Here is a 15,768-nt window from a genome sequence, read left to right as displayed (position 1 = left end):
TCTGGTTCTCCTGGTACGCTCACTAACTGCGCATGTGGAGCTTGAACGACGCGGCAACCACGCAGAAGAGATCGACCATCAAGCAGGTGGTCGCGTTCTTGAAGTTGTTTCTCCCAGGCGGCTTTGAGCTTAATGAGACGTCTGTGGCGAGGCCGGTGAAACCTGAATAGCCCAGGTGTACGGTGGCCAGTCTGGAGAATTGGTTGTAGGCACTTCTCGGGAAGGTAAACCCTTGAACGCAGTCCCTTAAGCCTGAAACGCAGGCTACGGGGGACCGCGGACGAGGGTGGCGTGTCACCTTGTGAGTCCCTGTCGGTGTCGTTTATCTTCGGGGAGCCTGGATAGGTCACCGGGTGAGTTGCTCTACGGTTTGGAAGCTTTGACCATTCGGGTGTAACCTTCACTGACATGAACGTACTTTCCAAATGGCCGGGAGGTCGAAGCAGTGCAGGACCAGGGATACTACCACAAGTTAGAACCCCAGAAAATACACCCTTCCAGATAATCAATACAAATACAGAGTTATACACACACAAATAGCCGCCACTTATTCTTAGACCCTCGGGCGGTGGGTCGTACGCCAGTCAACTATCGACGCTCCAGGCACTGGTCAACCTGGAACGCACTTCCTTCTCGCGCACCACTCGCCGAAGAGAGATATACATAAACCAAATACAATCTCTCCTTGTACGCAGTCGATCAACTATTCCCGGGGGTGATTGCTAATTAACCACCCAAGATAACCTTGTGAACATGAAATGGGTAGCTACTCTTACCTACACGCAGTGGGCCCAACTGGGATATGGAATACGCGGATCACTTCAGCGCCGGAGCACCTGATCCCCACGTAATTGGACTTGAGAGTGTGGGGAGCTCCGCGCTGACCTTCTCCTAGCGATCAGCGGACCCGATTCCTGGCTGGCACTTGGTTCCACTTGCGCAGTAGGGGGTAAAACGAACTCTCTGTTTGTAATCTCCTAGACTATCGCTAGGGGTATGTAAATGTTTCCTTCTTTGGTGTTCTTCTATGTTCATCGTCGTGCGTCTGGCGAAAAGCTTGATTTGGTTATACTTGGGGTAGCTTGTCTTGACTTGAATATACCAGCCGTTTTTGCCTTGACTTGATTATATCCATTTTGGCTTGATTACACTGGCCGGCTGTTGACGTCGACGCTTCCGGGCTGGATCTTGCACAGCTTCAAGGTACGTATCTTTGCGTGTGACTGGCTACTCAGGGGGGTTCATATACAACTGCGGACAAGGTTCCACGAGTCCGAACATACTTGATATTGAGTTTCATAGTCAGCCGTCCTTCAACGCAAGTGTATCCGATCTGCGTTCAGGGATAACTTGCGCTCAGGGGCTTTGTCTTGTCTGAGGCTTTGCGGTCGAAGGCATGGTGACTCCACTCGGTAGCGTGACGCTTGTCTGTGCTTGTCTCGGGTGGCCAGCAGTCTTGGCACTGTGCACTTGTCTTCACGAGAATCTCTGGGCTCTGGGCGCACGAAATCTGTGTGCGTTCAAAACCTAGGCGAGGCGGGACACCATACACGATACGTTTGAGCAGACTTTTTCGACGTTCCTCTTTATGTCAACCCGCTTAAGGACGGGGACGGCTTGGACGGAGATTCGTGCTCAGGGTTTCTCGTCTCAGCGCGGTCTTCCAAGCCTAAAGGGTCCATCCTAGGTCTCTTCGCACTTCGTTCCGCGGAACTGTGGTGTCGAGAAATGCAGCCGAGACAGGGTGCGCAGAAGACTCGAGGCGCCGGCGCCCACTGGCAAGTCACAACCCATCGCTAGTCATTGGACCAAACTCCCCGATCGCTGATTGGCCTCAATAGGCCAGTGACGATGACTCGTCGACGGTCCCAAGTCAAGCGCGGGCGGTTGCAGCTCGCTAAGTACGGTGCGAACCTATTGGCAAGATCCGAACTTATGAGTCGTCGGCGCCTGTCCCCAGTCGTCGGTGGCGTTTCAACGGCCGTTTGAGTCGTCGGTAACGCCGCCACGTCGCAGAGAAAGCGCCGAAGAGTCGCGAGTTACAACTGGCGGACCCAAAACGGACGCGTTTATACTTGATATCTGTAATGGGGTTACACACACAAGTGGCTACAAGCCAATTGTGAATTTAACAGATAGGATATCTGTTAAAAGTTTTAGATACTTCCTCACCTTGGTGTAAGTCATACCAATGGATACATTGAAGTGGGCCACCACAATGAGTGGTCCACACCTACCCAATGATCCTATTGGTAGAAAGCAGCATTTTTCTACCAATCAGAGTCATGCATATTAGCGGGGCTCTGACAGCCAGCCGCTGTCAACCCCTTTCATAGATGATAAACAGTTTTAGCAGATTTAGGAGGAAGATCAATTTACAAACAATACAATACTCATGTTACCCTAAGTAAGCTACATGAGTCTTTATTTGATTTATATTATACTTGTGGACTCAAGTATAATTAACGCAAGTTATTACTAAGTACTTACGCTTCCTCATACACGTAGCGCTACGTGTAAGCTAAAGTAGTGAGTCAAGTTAGACCCACTACACCTGGTAGCACTTTGTAGTTCGTCCAACGACCGACTGCTTGACGTTCGTACGCGGTGTACGAACGCGGAGCCGAGAACCACATGAGCACGGAGGTGCCCATGGAGAGGTGCAACACGCCTGCAACGCATGTTGCACGCGCTGACTGCCCCCACCTGTCTGACCCAGAGTGGGAAGCCCTCCAACGACTGTCAACAGTCATTGGAGAAGCGGCTTTAGCTACGATGCTGCGTACGCTATCGCCGACGGAGCAACATGGTGTTGCTCTAGGATTCATCATGAAGGAGCAGCGTGATGCTGCTTCCTCAGTGACGGCGTCGCCAGGGACGACACCGCGTGCTCGATCATTGAAATTGAGCGTGAGCAATTACGTGGGAAGAGAGGGCGAGCCTCTCCTCCGGTGGCTTGTCGAATTCGACACAGCCATAGCGGCTCGACGCATCGTCGACCCGCTGTCGAAGGTCGTTTTCTCCATGCCATGCCTTGGCGGACGTGAAAGGTGTTGGGCGTATGGACGCCGCATCTCTGATCCTACGTGCTTTAGCACGTACCAGATATTCAAAGAGAAGTTCAGACAAGCGTTTGAGCCCCCGCAGAACGAGTTCCGGTCGAGGGCGGAATTCCTCGCCCTACAGCAGGGTAAGCATGACGTCCGTGCTTACGCGCAGCGTGCATGATCAAATATCGTGACAGATCCAATTGACGAGGCGACTAACGTCGTCACGTTCATGAAGGGGCTTAGAGATGGGCCTGTGAAGACCTATCTCTTCCGAGAGTACCCGAGTACTCTCGAAGCTGCAATCACTCTTGCCATGCAAGAAGAGTTTAGCCTGCGGCAGGCTAAATTCCATGTAAACGTACCGAGGCCGCAACCGCGCCCGGAGGCGAGGACGGGAGGTCCGGAGCCAATGGACCTCTCGAACGCAACAACCGCTGGTTACCAGCAGCAGGGAGGTAATGTGCGATGCTTTCGTTGCGGAAGGATCGGTCACTTTGCACGGGAGTGCACAGCTCCCATGCCCCATGGAGGTGGCCGTCGTGGCGATGCTAGGCATCGCCGCGGACCAGCAAAAAAACGCGAACATCCAGTAGGCGCGGGGCGCCCTACTGGTAATGCAGTCACACGTGCCGGCATCGGGCACGCGACACTGAGGACTGCAGCCCCCAGTGAGACTAGCTATCGCTGCAAGAAGCAAGATGACAGGCTGAACCTAGTCATCCTGAAGGTTTACACGAAGAGAGCGAATGACTCTCTTCGAGCTTTGGTAGATTCAGGCGCGTCGAACAACTTTGTTCGACTACGGAGCCTGCCGAGACTTGACTTCGAGGAGGTAAATGTACCTCGAAGTCTTCTGGAAGTACGACTGGCAATAGGTGTCATCGCGAAGACCGAGAAGCGCGTCGTAAATGTGCGCTTCTCGTACAATCAACGGGTGTTTGTCGAACACTTTATCGTCCTGGACCTGGACGATAAGTTCGACGTGGTAATGGGCATGCCGTGCAAGCCACGGCATGATCCGGTAATTGACTGGAAGAAGCGCACGAGCGTGCGCTTCGGTCGCGCCAGCGGAACAGAGAGCGATGGCCCTGTTACCGCAGCGCACGCACCAGCAGGTGGGCGTGGCTTACCAGTCGAGACAGCGCTTAATGCTGCTGTCCCGGAATGCCCAGGGAGTGCGCGAGGGCGCGCACAAGTGAAACCCACGTCGGCAATGCTGCCGACGTCGGAAGAAAAGGATGTGTTGGTTCCGGGAACCAACACCCACATTCAAGCGTGTAAGGCACAGTCCCTGACCCGAAGAGGTCAGGTCGACAACGACGCGTCGGCTCCGGGAGCCGACGCACCCTCGGTCATGAGCGGCTCCGCCAATGAATGGCGTCGAGGTGACGAAGGCGTGTCAACTCCGGGAGTTGACGCTGCAAACAGTGCGGACGGTTGCAAACGTACCGCATTGACGCAATTTGCATGCTGTCGTGCAGCCGGGCTGCACGACGAAGCGCCATGCGATCAAGCCAGGCTTGATACCGCGCGCCCGCGGACAGGGTCCGCCGGCGAACAACTGTCCACGGCCGGGCCTGGACCAGAAGAACAACTGTGCGGAGCCGGGCTCCGCACAACAAGAAGACGGCGCATGCCGAGAACGCTGCGCAAGTCTCGGTCCGGGACCGAGACGCTACGAGAACCGTCTGCTGGGCAGACTGAGGCGGTGACGCCGGACGTCGAGACGCTAAGCGTCTTGACGCGCACCGATACGGGATTCCAGTATCGCGAAATGGGACTCGCTAGTCCTCCGACAACGGCGTCGGAGTTGACTTCGCTTCCAGCCATGAGCTGGAAGCGCTTCACGCGCTACTTGCACGATGGACGCATCGAGCAGGTCTGCGTTCTTTCGAACAGCGAAAGAACGGAGAGTGAGAGCGAAGAGCTGAGACAGCTCTTCATGGGAAGTACCACTGAGAGTGAAGACACTCTCAGTGCGAAGACGAAGCGAGAGCGCTTCGAGGAACAAGGTTGGGACTCGCTGAAGTCGAGTCCCTATTACGAATTATGGAGGGAGTACAAAGACGTACCCCCGGAAGAGATTCCTGCGGAGCTTCCGCAGGATAAGGGCATTCAGCACGAGATTGATCTCGTGCCGGGCACGAAGTACTGTGCTACGCGGCAGTGGCCACTGCCGCGAGAGCAAGTGAAAGCGATCGACGACTTCTTTGAAAGTCGTCGCAAAGCAGGACAAGTGCGGTAGTCGAGGTCCCCGCACAGTGCCCCGACGTTCAGTGTAAAAAAGGCCACAGGGCGGATGGCGCATCGTTCATGCGTATAACAAGCTGAACGATGCGACGGTACCGGCGCAGACGCCGATACCGCGAAAAGATGCTATCATCGATTCGATGGTCGGGAGCACGGTTTACAGTGCTCTCGACTTGCGAGGTGGATTCTATCAGATCCTAATGCGTGAGAGCGATATCCCTCTCACGGCAGTGAGCACGCCAAGCGGCATGCTCTGGGAATGGCTAGTAATGCCACAGGGGCTCAAGAACGCCCCTGCGACTTTCAACAGGTGCGTGACGCACTTGTTGCGCTCGGTGCGCGACTTCGCACCGAGCTACTTCGATGATGTGTTCATCCACAGCCGAGCTGTGGGCGGGAAGACCGACGTAGAGATGCACAGGGTGCATCTCCGGAAGCTACTTGAGCTTATGCGAAAGCATAAGCTCTACGCGAACCTGAAGAAGTGTATCTTCGGGGCAAGCGAGATACCCGTCCTCGGGTGTCTCGTAAGGGAAAATGGTGTTCGCCTTGACCCGGAAAAGGTCAGAGTGATCAATGAATGGCCAACGCCTTCAAGTGTCAAGGAACTGATGCAGTTCCTTGGGTTGGCCACGAACTTGTGCAAGTACGTGGAGGATTACGCGGGCAAGATTCGCCCGCTGTCACAGCTTCTTAAGAAGGAAGCTGTGTGGAATCGGACAACTGATTGCCAAAAGGCATTCGACGCAGTCAAGCGGGGCTTGACTGAGGCGCCGATCTTGGCAGTGGCTAACCAAGATCGCCCATTTCACGTAGTGTGTGACGCATCCATTTCGCGATGGATGTGCGCTGATGCAGCACGATCACGAGGGCCGTGATCGTGTCGTCTATTACCAGTCGCGTCAGCTGAAGCCAGCTGAGCGTAATTATCCGGTACATGACAAGGAACTCCTTGCCATGAAATACGCACTCGCAAAGTTCCGAGTGTATTTGCTTGGAAGTAGACGGTTTGTGGCCTACACCGACCATGCATCACTGCGCACTACAGTGAAGTCACCACACATATCACAAAGAATGGCGAGATGGCTCTCATTCTTTGAGGAGTACAACTTCCGGGTCGAATACATACCCGGAAGATTGAATGTAGTGGCCGACGCGTTATCACGTCGGCCGGACGACGCAGAAGCTGCTGGCGTCAATGCCATTGACGCCATGCGATCGAGCAAACCCACATCGTCTTTGCTGAACGACGTGAAGGCCGCGTACGCGCACGACGCGGACACGAAACGCTTGCTGGCCTATGGCACAGCACCTTCTGACAAGTCCCGTCAGAAGCTGCCCAAGCACCTTCGTGCGCGTGCACACCGTTTTCGAGTGCACGACGGACAGCTTCTTTATAATGGGGGTGACGACAACGCGGACCGCGTTGTCGTGCCGAATGACCATGACCTGCGACTCAGGATCATGTACGAATATCACAACGCCCCAACTGCGGGACATCTCCGACGTGAGAAGACATACGTTCTTCTCACGCGCGACTTCTACTGGCACCACCAGTACAAGTGGGTGCGCAAGTGCATCCGTGCTTGCGAGGTATGCCAACGCGTAAAGCCTGCGCCATTCGCGCAGGCTCCTTTACAATCACTACCGACTCCGTCGGAGTGTTGGAAGTCCATGTCTTTGGACTTCATCTTTGGTCTTCCCCCGGACAGCGGAGGGAATACCGGTGTTGTGGTCTTCCTCGATCGCTTCAGCAAGATGGTACATCTTACTGCGGTGCCGGCAGAAGTGACCGCGAAGCAGACGGTCCGTCTGTTCGTCGACATGGTGTTCAAACACCATGGCATGCCGACCAACATCGTGTCGGACAGAGACCCGCGCTTCACAGCGCACCTGTGGCAAGAAGTGATTACACTTCTTGGGAGCCAGCTTTCAATGTCGACTGCGGATTATCCGCAGACGGACGGTCAAACCGAGCGCGTGAATCGCGTGCTCGTCGACATTTTGAAGAGCTACGCTCACTCGTTCCAATACTGGAGCGAATGCTTATCGATGGCAGAGACAACAACTCAGTGCATGCCTCGACCGGGCATACACCGTTCTACGTGAATGCCATGCGGCATCCACGTCTACCGAATTTACTCGGAGTGATGGTTCCCACTTTAAGTGGGGGAGGATCTGCGACTGCAATACAGCAGCCGCAGAAAACCGCTGACACTTGCACAGTGTCAGCTGCAACAATGGATAAACCACATGAGTCTGCGCAGGGCGCAGACTCCCCCATCAACAAGGACAAAGACCACGGGTCTGCGCAGGGCGCAGACACCGCGAAGAACCACGCAGAGGCCGGGCCTCGAGCGGAGAGCGAGCTGAATGACTTCAGCTCGGATACAATCAACTTTCTTACCAAAAGACAAGCCGTGATTCGGTTTGTCCAAGATGCAATAGCAGCTTCTGTTGATCAACAGAAGCTGAACGCAGACAATGTGGGCAGAGGCAACACAAATGAATTCAAAGTTAGTTTTGTTAGCTACTCAAAACCTGCCTAAACATGCAGTTTCGGACTTCGGAGCAAGCCAGCTTGCTCCGCGCTTCATCGGGCCGTTCACTGTGCTGGCACGGCACGGCAACCCTTACACGCTAGACATACCGTCTAGCATGCGCCTCCATCCGACCTTTTACGTCGGGCGGCTGAAGCCATACCTGCAGCACGAGCCATCTAGCTCGACTGAACCGAAGCCTCGGCAGGAGCCGAGGCAGAAGCGGAAGCCTTGGCCTCGGCGACGAGCAGCCTCTCTTCCAGCGCGCGGACGCGCTGGAGAAACCCCTTCAGCTGGGTCCCCAACTCGACCTGGATATTCGAGGCGGTCTGCGAGACCGCCGCGACTTGGGCCTTCTGGTTCGCCAGCTCCTGCTTCAGGGCGGCGAACTCAGCGCCCTGCAGACGCTCCACGGCGGTCACCCGGTCGTGGAGAGACGCGTACTGATCAGCCCGGGGCTGATCATACAATGGGCGTGTTCCCACCCCCGCCACCGCCGATCCGTGACGCCCGCGGCTCAACCCGCTGGATTGTTGAGCGGATTGTTGACCATAGTATCCCGAAAACGAACCCTCAAGGGGCTCGTTTTCGTATTCGTTGGAGAGGATTTCCTCCCCATCAAGATACATGGGAGCCGCGGAACGTCTTGCTGGAGGACGTTCCGGAAATGGCGAGGGCGTACGAGGAGCAGCACGCGCTGGCGCAGCGGAAGTAATGCGAGCGTTGCGGTCATCGCTAGCGCCCGAGCCCTCACGTGCTAAGAACTTAGCACGGAGCTCTTTGAGACTTTCGGGCACACGGAACGATGTGTACCCGTTCAGGTCGCGGTCGCTCAAGCGGACCGCGCCTGGGAAGCACTTCGCGCACTGAAAGCCCTCGGGCACAGCGCACGGCATTAGCCTCCTCCGCAGCAACGTGGAGTTGCTCCAACTTTCCACGCTTCGAGTACGTCTCGAAGCGATCACGCGCTTGCTTAATCCGATCACGGTAAGCACTCGGCTTCTTGTTGAAGTTCTCAACAAAAGCACTCCAACTATGACAAAGTGCCTGCCACTCGGGCACTTTGCTGCGAGAAGATGTCTTCTTGCTTTGAAACCATCGGAACTCATGGAAGAGTCCGATGTAGTAATCGCGCCTTTGATGCGTTTCCACATCAAAGTGCAGCTCGGCATCCACGGCGTCATCGTTGATGGCGCTACATACGTATAACGGCACCTCATTCGGAGGCACCGAGTTCCCATACCGGTCCGAGACCTCGGACGCGGACGGCATCCACGGATCGCGCGCTGCAGGCGCAGCGCGCGGAGAGCCTTGAGCTTTGGAATCACGCGCTGCAGTTGGAGCGCGCGGAGAACTGAGAGCCCCAGCGGAAGCGAGTGGGGTATCACTCTCAGTTCGCGAACGCTTCGAGCTCGAAGCGTCCGATTCGTCCCCCTTCACGCGGGTGAGTGATCTTAGCGTGGGGGTCGAGCGATTCGCTCGACACTGAGTCCTTGCGCTTTGAGGACGAGTCCTTCTCGTCCTCCATGTCTTCATCGTCGTCGTCGAAGTCGGCGACGTCGCCATACTTCGCCTTCTGGCGTTCGAAGTAGTCGTCGATGGAGAGATGACTCCCCACCGACTTCGAGGTCTTCTTCTCTTGGGGCGTGCTCATCGTTGAATGAGCGCGGGTTTCTTCTCCAAACGCGGAGAATTGACGAATGGTCAATTCCGAAGATTGACGTGCGGGGACCCCGCGCGTCTAACCTTAAGGGGGGATGGTGTAACGGGGTTACACGCACAAGTGGCTACAAGCCAATTGTGAATTTAACAGATAAAATATCTGTTAAAAGTTTTAGATACTTCCTCACCTTGGTGTAAGTCACACCCATGGATACATTGAAGTGGGCCACCACAATGAGTGGTCCACACCTACCCAATGATCCTATTGGTAGAAAGCAGCATCTTTCTACCAATTAGAGACGTGCATATTGGCGGGGATCTGACAGCCAGCCGCTGCCAACCCCTTTCATAGATGATAAACAGTTTTAGCAGATTTAGGAGGCAGATCAATTTACAAACAATACAGTTCTCATTTTACCTTAAACTAGCTACGTGGAGTCTTGTCTAAGTTAACTTATATTTGTGTATTCAAATATAATTAACCTAAGTAATTTTTAAGTACTTACGCTTCCTCATACACGTAGCGCTACGTGTAAGCTAAAGTAGTGAGTCAAGTTAGACCCACTACAATATCTGTATTGATCGATAGGAAACTTAAGAGAAGACAATATAAGCCTTCGGGCAACAATAACAGAACAGGTTTTCCTCCCAACCACGCAAGGGCGACACCGGTACCTGCAGTGAACGACCTGCAGCTCAAGGTAAACCTGGTAGGTAGGATTATGACTGTCGGTGGGCACATCTACTAGTGTAGCTTGTGTTCATCCCTGACAGGGCCAAGAGTTAGTGGCCGGTGTATTGGTAGCGACGAGTCGTCGCCAGGAACTGGAGGAGCGAGAGCGCACTCCATTTATTTCTTCCCTGCGAGGTATACTTTGTGTGTGAGAGCGTGCTAGCCTTTGCTCGTGGCTAGTGACGCTGAGTCTTCAGTCGGTCGACTAGCGGAAGCTCGGTACACAGGGGAAACATCAACCCGGTGCAAGGGAAAGTTCCTGGGCCTTCAGGTTCTAATCCTAACAAGACCATTGAGACTTCGGTGACTTGGTGGGTGTTGTTGGTGGGGAAAGTGTGCCTTATATAAATTAGCGCGTGTTCCTACACGACAATTGGTGCCGCGACCCTGGATTGGTGTGACCTTCTGTGTTTCGTGCAACGGCAGGTCGATCGACTATACGAGCAACAACCAAGAGAAGAAGTGAAGAAGAAAAAGAAAAAGAAGACGAGAAGAAGAATGGCGAAAGGATCACGTTCAGCGGTACCAGCAACCCCAATGAAGACTGGCGGAACGCGTGGCGACGACTTGACGGCGGCCCTGATCACGCCGCACCTCGATCCGATTGCTGAGCGGACCGTCAGCTTCGACGACTCGATGACTGAATCCGACGCCAAGGACGAAGAGATGGATGATGACTACGACGACTACCTGGGGGAGAAGGCGCCTGCGCCAGCGGTGGTGACACCCGAGACTCCGGAAGATGCAGTGCTGTCCGCGGGACGCAGCGCGGGCACGCGTTCGTTGTCGCAAAATCTCGCGGTTGAGCTTGACGATGACGCGCGCTCCGTTACGCGCAACCTCGTGGACGAACTGGACGATGTGGATGGCCCTGGGCCAGCGTATGATGACTTGGAAGACTTTGAGGACGCCGCCGACGACTCAGGGTCACCGGTCCTGATGACTCAAGTGACCGAGCAAACCTCCGGCAACCGGCCGCCACTCAACGGTGACACGCCGGCGGCCAACAAGGTTCTCGGTCGCCTCTACGAAGAGATGAAGAAGAGCGACTGGGGTGAGCTATTCGAGCCAACGATGACTCGCCAAGCGGTCTGGGTCGATTTGCGTCACGAGTTGGCTCGCCCAGTGAGTTCCGTGACAATCGAACAAGTGGTGAAGGAAACCGAGCGATTTCTGAAAGCATCGGGGCTTCGGCCTCTGGAGCGCCCTTCGCCGTCGACTCTGGAGTGCTGGGTGCCGGCCGAAGCGGGCGTGGAGCTCTGGAAATGGAGAAGCGACTCCGCACAGCCTTTGGTGTGAACTCGTTCGCTCTGTACGACTCGCGGAAGACTCGCGCAGACCGCGAAGTGGTCAACCCGGCTAGCGTACCGCTACCGACGACTCAAAAAAGGACAAAGCACGAAAAACCAAGCCAAAACCCCACTGGGAGGGTGTTTAGCGCGTCTGGGGAGCGATTACCGTACTTTCAAGACCCCTACATGGTGACTCCACCACCTTCGGGCAACCCGGACCGCGCTAGATGCACCACAAATGACTCAAAAACGGACAGCAGCACGCGAAGCAGATCCGGACGGAGCAAGCGTCGTCGCTACCAGCCCACCGACGACTCGTCAGACGAAGAAGCGGACTTCACCGGTGATGGTAGGGCGCAGACGAACGAATACCTGCGTCAAATCCATGAAGTGACCGAATTCGAGTCGTTGAATGCAACCCCAAGGATCGAAGTGGTTACACATCGATCACTGGGGCACATCAAAGCGTTCTCGGGCACCAGGAACAATAGCGAAAAGTCGATGCAGTGGCTTCGTGCTTTTGTCTACGAGATGGAGGGGACTCGAGCATCACCCAATGAGTGGTGCATGCCTTTCGAGCTGAGTCTTCGGGACGGCGCTCTACACTGGTACCGACAACTGCCTAAGAAGACCAAGCGAACATGGAGCCTCCTAAGCGAAGCCTTCATCAAGTATTACTGCTCCCATTTCAGCCAGTCGGCGGGGACTCGTTACTACTCTGCCAAACGCGAAGACAAGGAACATGTCTGCGACTACCTAAACCGACTCAATGGTTACGCTAGGAACGCCGGAATTCAGTTTGAGAGCGGTGGCCGCAAGGCACGCGACCACGTCAAGCGGTTCCTCGAGACCTGCGGCGACCGGGGACTCGAACGGCGTTTGTGCCATCTGCGTATCTCGGATATCCATGAGTTGGAGGAAATGATCCAAGAGATATTGAAGATTGACGAGCGCAATTCGTCCCGCGAGTCGTCGCTGCCACACTCCCCAGCTCGAGATGCCTTTCGACAACGTGATGACCGCCGCCGCGACGACTCGCGAGATGCCTACAACCGTCGTGACCGACGCGAACGAGATTATGAGCGCCGTCGCTACGACTCACGCAACATGCCTCGGGTGAGCCTAGCTGAAGCATCTGTCGCCGACATAATCGCCGAACTTCATGGACGGGACATGCGGGACGCTCGGGGCGATCTGCAGCACCCGCGCCACCGATACAACGACGACAGCAACAGCGGAGATGGAAGTGAACACACGGCTCCGACGACTCACAGTGCAATGACGAAGACTGGGGTGACAGCTATTCGTCGGACGGCAGCGACGACTACCTCGCAGCAGCCAACGACAAGGAGCGACGAGTCGCCGCTGAAGGTACCTGCGCGCAGTCAGACAACCGACAACTCAGGAGTGATCCAGCTGGCCGCAGCCAAGGCCGGGACAATCGGCTCCAGAGCCGTGGCTACCGCGACGAGAAATCTCACCGGTACGAGCCGTGTGCAGCCTGCGGAGGCTTACATCACTTAGCGCACTACTGCCGACACCGTTGCAAGCTGTGCAAGCAGGTCCACGATGTTGACAAGTGCGAGGTTTTCCAACAACGCACAAAAATCGTCAAGTACAAGGTGGACAAGAAATAGCTCACGCCCGAGCTCCAGGAGCTACGCTTCCTGGATCATTTAAACTAGGCAGCCCGCCAACTACGACTGGGTTGGTCCCAATTGGGCTGCCACAGTTAGCCGAGCCTGCGATTGAAGTGGAGTGTATCTACGCTTTCGTGGGCAAGAGCGAATGGACAAATAATGAGCAAGGCAACGATGTGATAACGACTATGCTTGAAGAGGACAGAGGCAGAAGCCTCGGTGGAGATGTTACAAGCGGAGAAGATGACGATGAAGTGATTGAAGACACTGCTGATGACTCGCTGATAAGTGCAGCTCACGGAGACATGCCCCGACGACTCGCTACAGCAGTGCGATTATTACCCGACGAGCGTATGGGATGGCGGTCGGTGCAGAAATCGGACAAGAAAGCGCGTGATGAGACCCTGCTGAAGTGGGAGGCTGGACGCTATGTCAAGCAGTCGGTCGTTGGACGGACTACAAAGTGCTACCAGGTGTAGTGGTTCTAACTTGACTCACTACTTTAGCTTACACGTAGCGCTACGTGTATGAGGAAGCGTAAGTACTTAGTAATAACTTGCGTTAATTATACTTGAGTCCACAAGTATAATATAAATCAAATAAAGACTCAAGTGACTTAGGTTAGGTAAAATGAGAACTGTATTGTTTGTAAATTGATCTGCCTCCTAAATCTGCTAAAACTGTTTATCATCTATGAAAGGGGTTGGCAGCGGCTGGCTGTCAGATCCCCGCCAATATGCACGTCTCTAATTGGTAGAAAGATGCTGCTTTCTACCAATAGGATCATTGGGTAGGTGTGGACCACTCATTGTGGTGGCCCACTTCAATGTATCCATGGGTGTGACTTACACCAAGGTGAGGAAGTATCTAAAACTTTTAACAGATATTTTATCTGTTAAAATCACAAGTGGCTTGTAGCCACTTGTGCGTGTAACCCCGTTACACCATCCCCCCTTAAGGTTAGACGCGCGGGGTCCCCGCACGTCAATCTTCGGAATTGACCATTCGTCAATTCTCCGCGTTTGGAGAAGAAACCCGCGCTCATTCAACGATGAGCACGCCCCAAGAGAAGAAGACCTCGAAGTCGGTGGGGAGTCATCTCTCCATCGACGACTACTTCGAACGCCAGAAGGCGAAGTATGGCGACGTCGCCGACTTCGACGACGACGATGAAGACATGGAGGACGAGAAGGACTCGTCCTCAAAGCGCAAGGACTCAGTGTCGAGCGAATCGCTCGACCCCCACGCTAAGATCACTCACCCGCGTGAAGGGGACGAATCGGACGCTTCGAGCTCGAAGCGTTCGCGAACTGAGAGTGATACCCCACTCGCTTCCGCTGGGGCTCTCAGTTCTCCGCGCGCTCCAACTGCAGCGCGTGATTCCAAAGCTCAAGGCTCTCCGCGCGCTGCGCCTGCAGCGCGCGATCCGTGGATGCCGTCCGCGTCCGAGGTCTCGGACCGGTATGGGAACTCGGTGCCTCCGAATGAGGTGCCGTTATACGTATGTAGCGCCATCAACGATGACGCCGTGGATGCCGAGCTGCACTTTGATGTGGAAACGCATCAAAGGCGCGATTACTACATCGGACTCTTCCATGAGTTCCGATGGTTTCAAAGCAAGAAGACATCTTCTCGCAGCAAAGTGCCCGAGTGGCAGGCACTTTGTCAAAGTTGGAATGCTTTTGTTGAGAACTTCAACAAGAAGCCGAGTGCTTACCGTGATCGGATTAAGCAAGCGCGTGATCGCTTCGAGACGTACTCGAAGCGTGGAAAGTTGGAGCAACTCCACGTTGCTGCGGAGGAGGCTAATGCCGTGCGCTGTGCCCGAGGGCTTTCAGTGCGCGAAGTGCTTCCCCAGGCGCGGTCCGCTTGAGCGACCGCGACCTGAACGGGTACACATCGTTCCGTGTGCCCGAAAGTCTCAAAAAGAGCTCCGTGCTAAGTTCTTAGCACGTGAGGGCTCGGGCGCTAGCGATGACCGCAACGCTCGCATTACTTCCGCTGCGCCAGCGCGTGCTGCTCCTCGTACGCCCTCGCCATTTCCGGAACGTCCTCCAGCAAGACGTTCCGCGGCTCCCATGTATCTTGATGGGGAGGAAATCCTCTCCAACGAATACGAAAACGAGCCCCTTGAGGGTTCGTTTTCGGGATACTATGGTCAACAATCCGCTCAACAATCCAGCGGGTTGAGCCGCGGGCGTCACGGATCGGCGGTGGCGGGGGTGGGAACACGCCCATTGTATGATCAGCCCCGGGCTGATCAGTACGCGTCTCTCCACGACCGGGTGACCGCCGTGGAGCGTCTGCAGGGCGCTGAGTTCGCCGCCCTGAAGCAGGAGCTGGCGAACCAGAAGGCCCAAGTCGCGGCGGTCTCGCAGACCGCCTCGAATATCCAGGTCGAGTTGGGGACCCAGCTGAAGGGGTTTCTCCAGCGCGTCCGCGCGCTGGAGGAGAGGCTGCTCGTCGCCGAGGCCAAGGCTTCCGCTTCTGCCTCGGCTCCTGCCGAGGCTTCGGTTCAGTCGAGCTAGATGGCTCGTGCTGCAGGTATGGCTTCAGCCGCCCGACGTAAAAGGTCGGATGGAGGCGCATGCTAGACGGTAT

Source organism: Phytophthora cinnamomi (assembly GCF_018691715.1).
Source record: "Phytophthora cinnamomi strain GKB4 chromosome Unknown Contig21, whole genome shotgun sequence".
NCBI lineage: Eukaryota > Oomycota > Peronosporomycetes > Peronosporales > Peronosporaceae > Phytophthora > Phytophthora cinnamomi.
Note: the sequence above shows the minus strand (reverse complement) of the source record.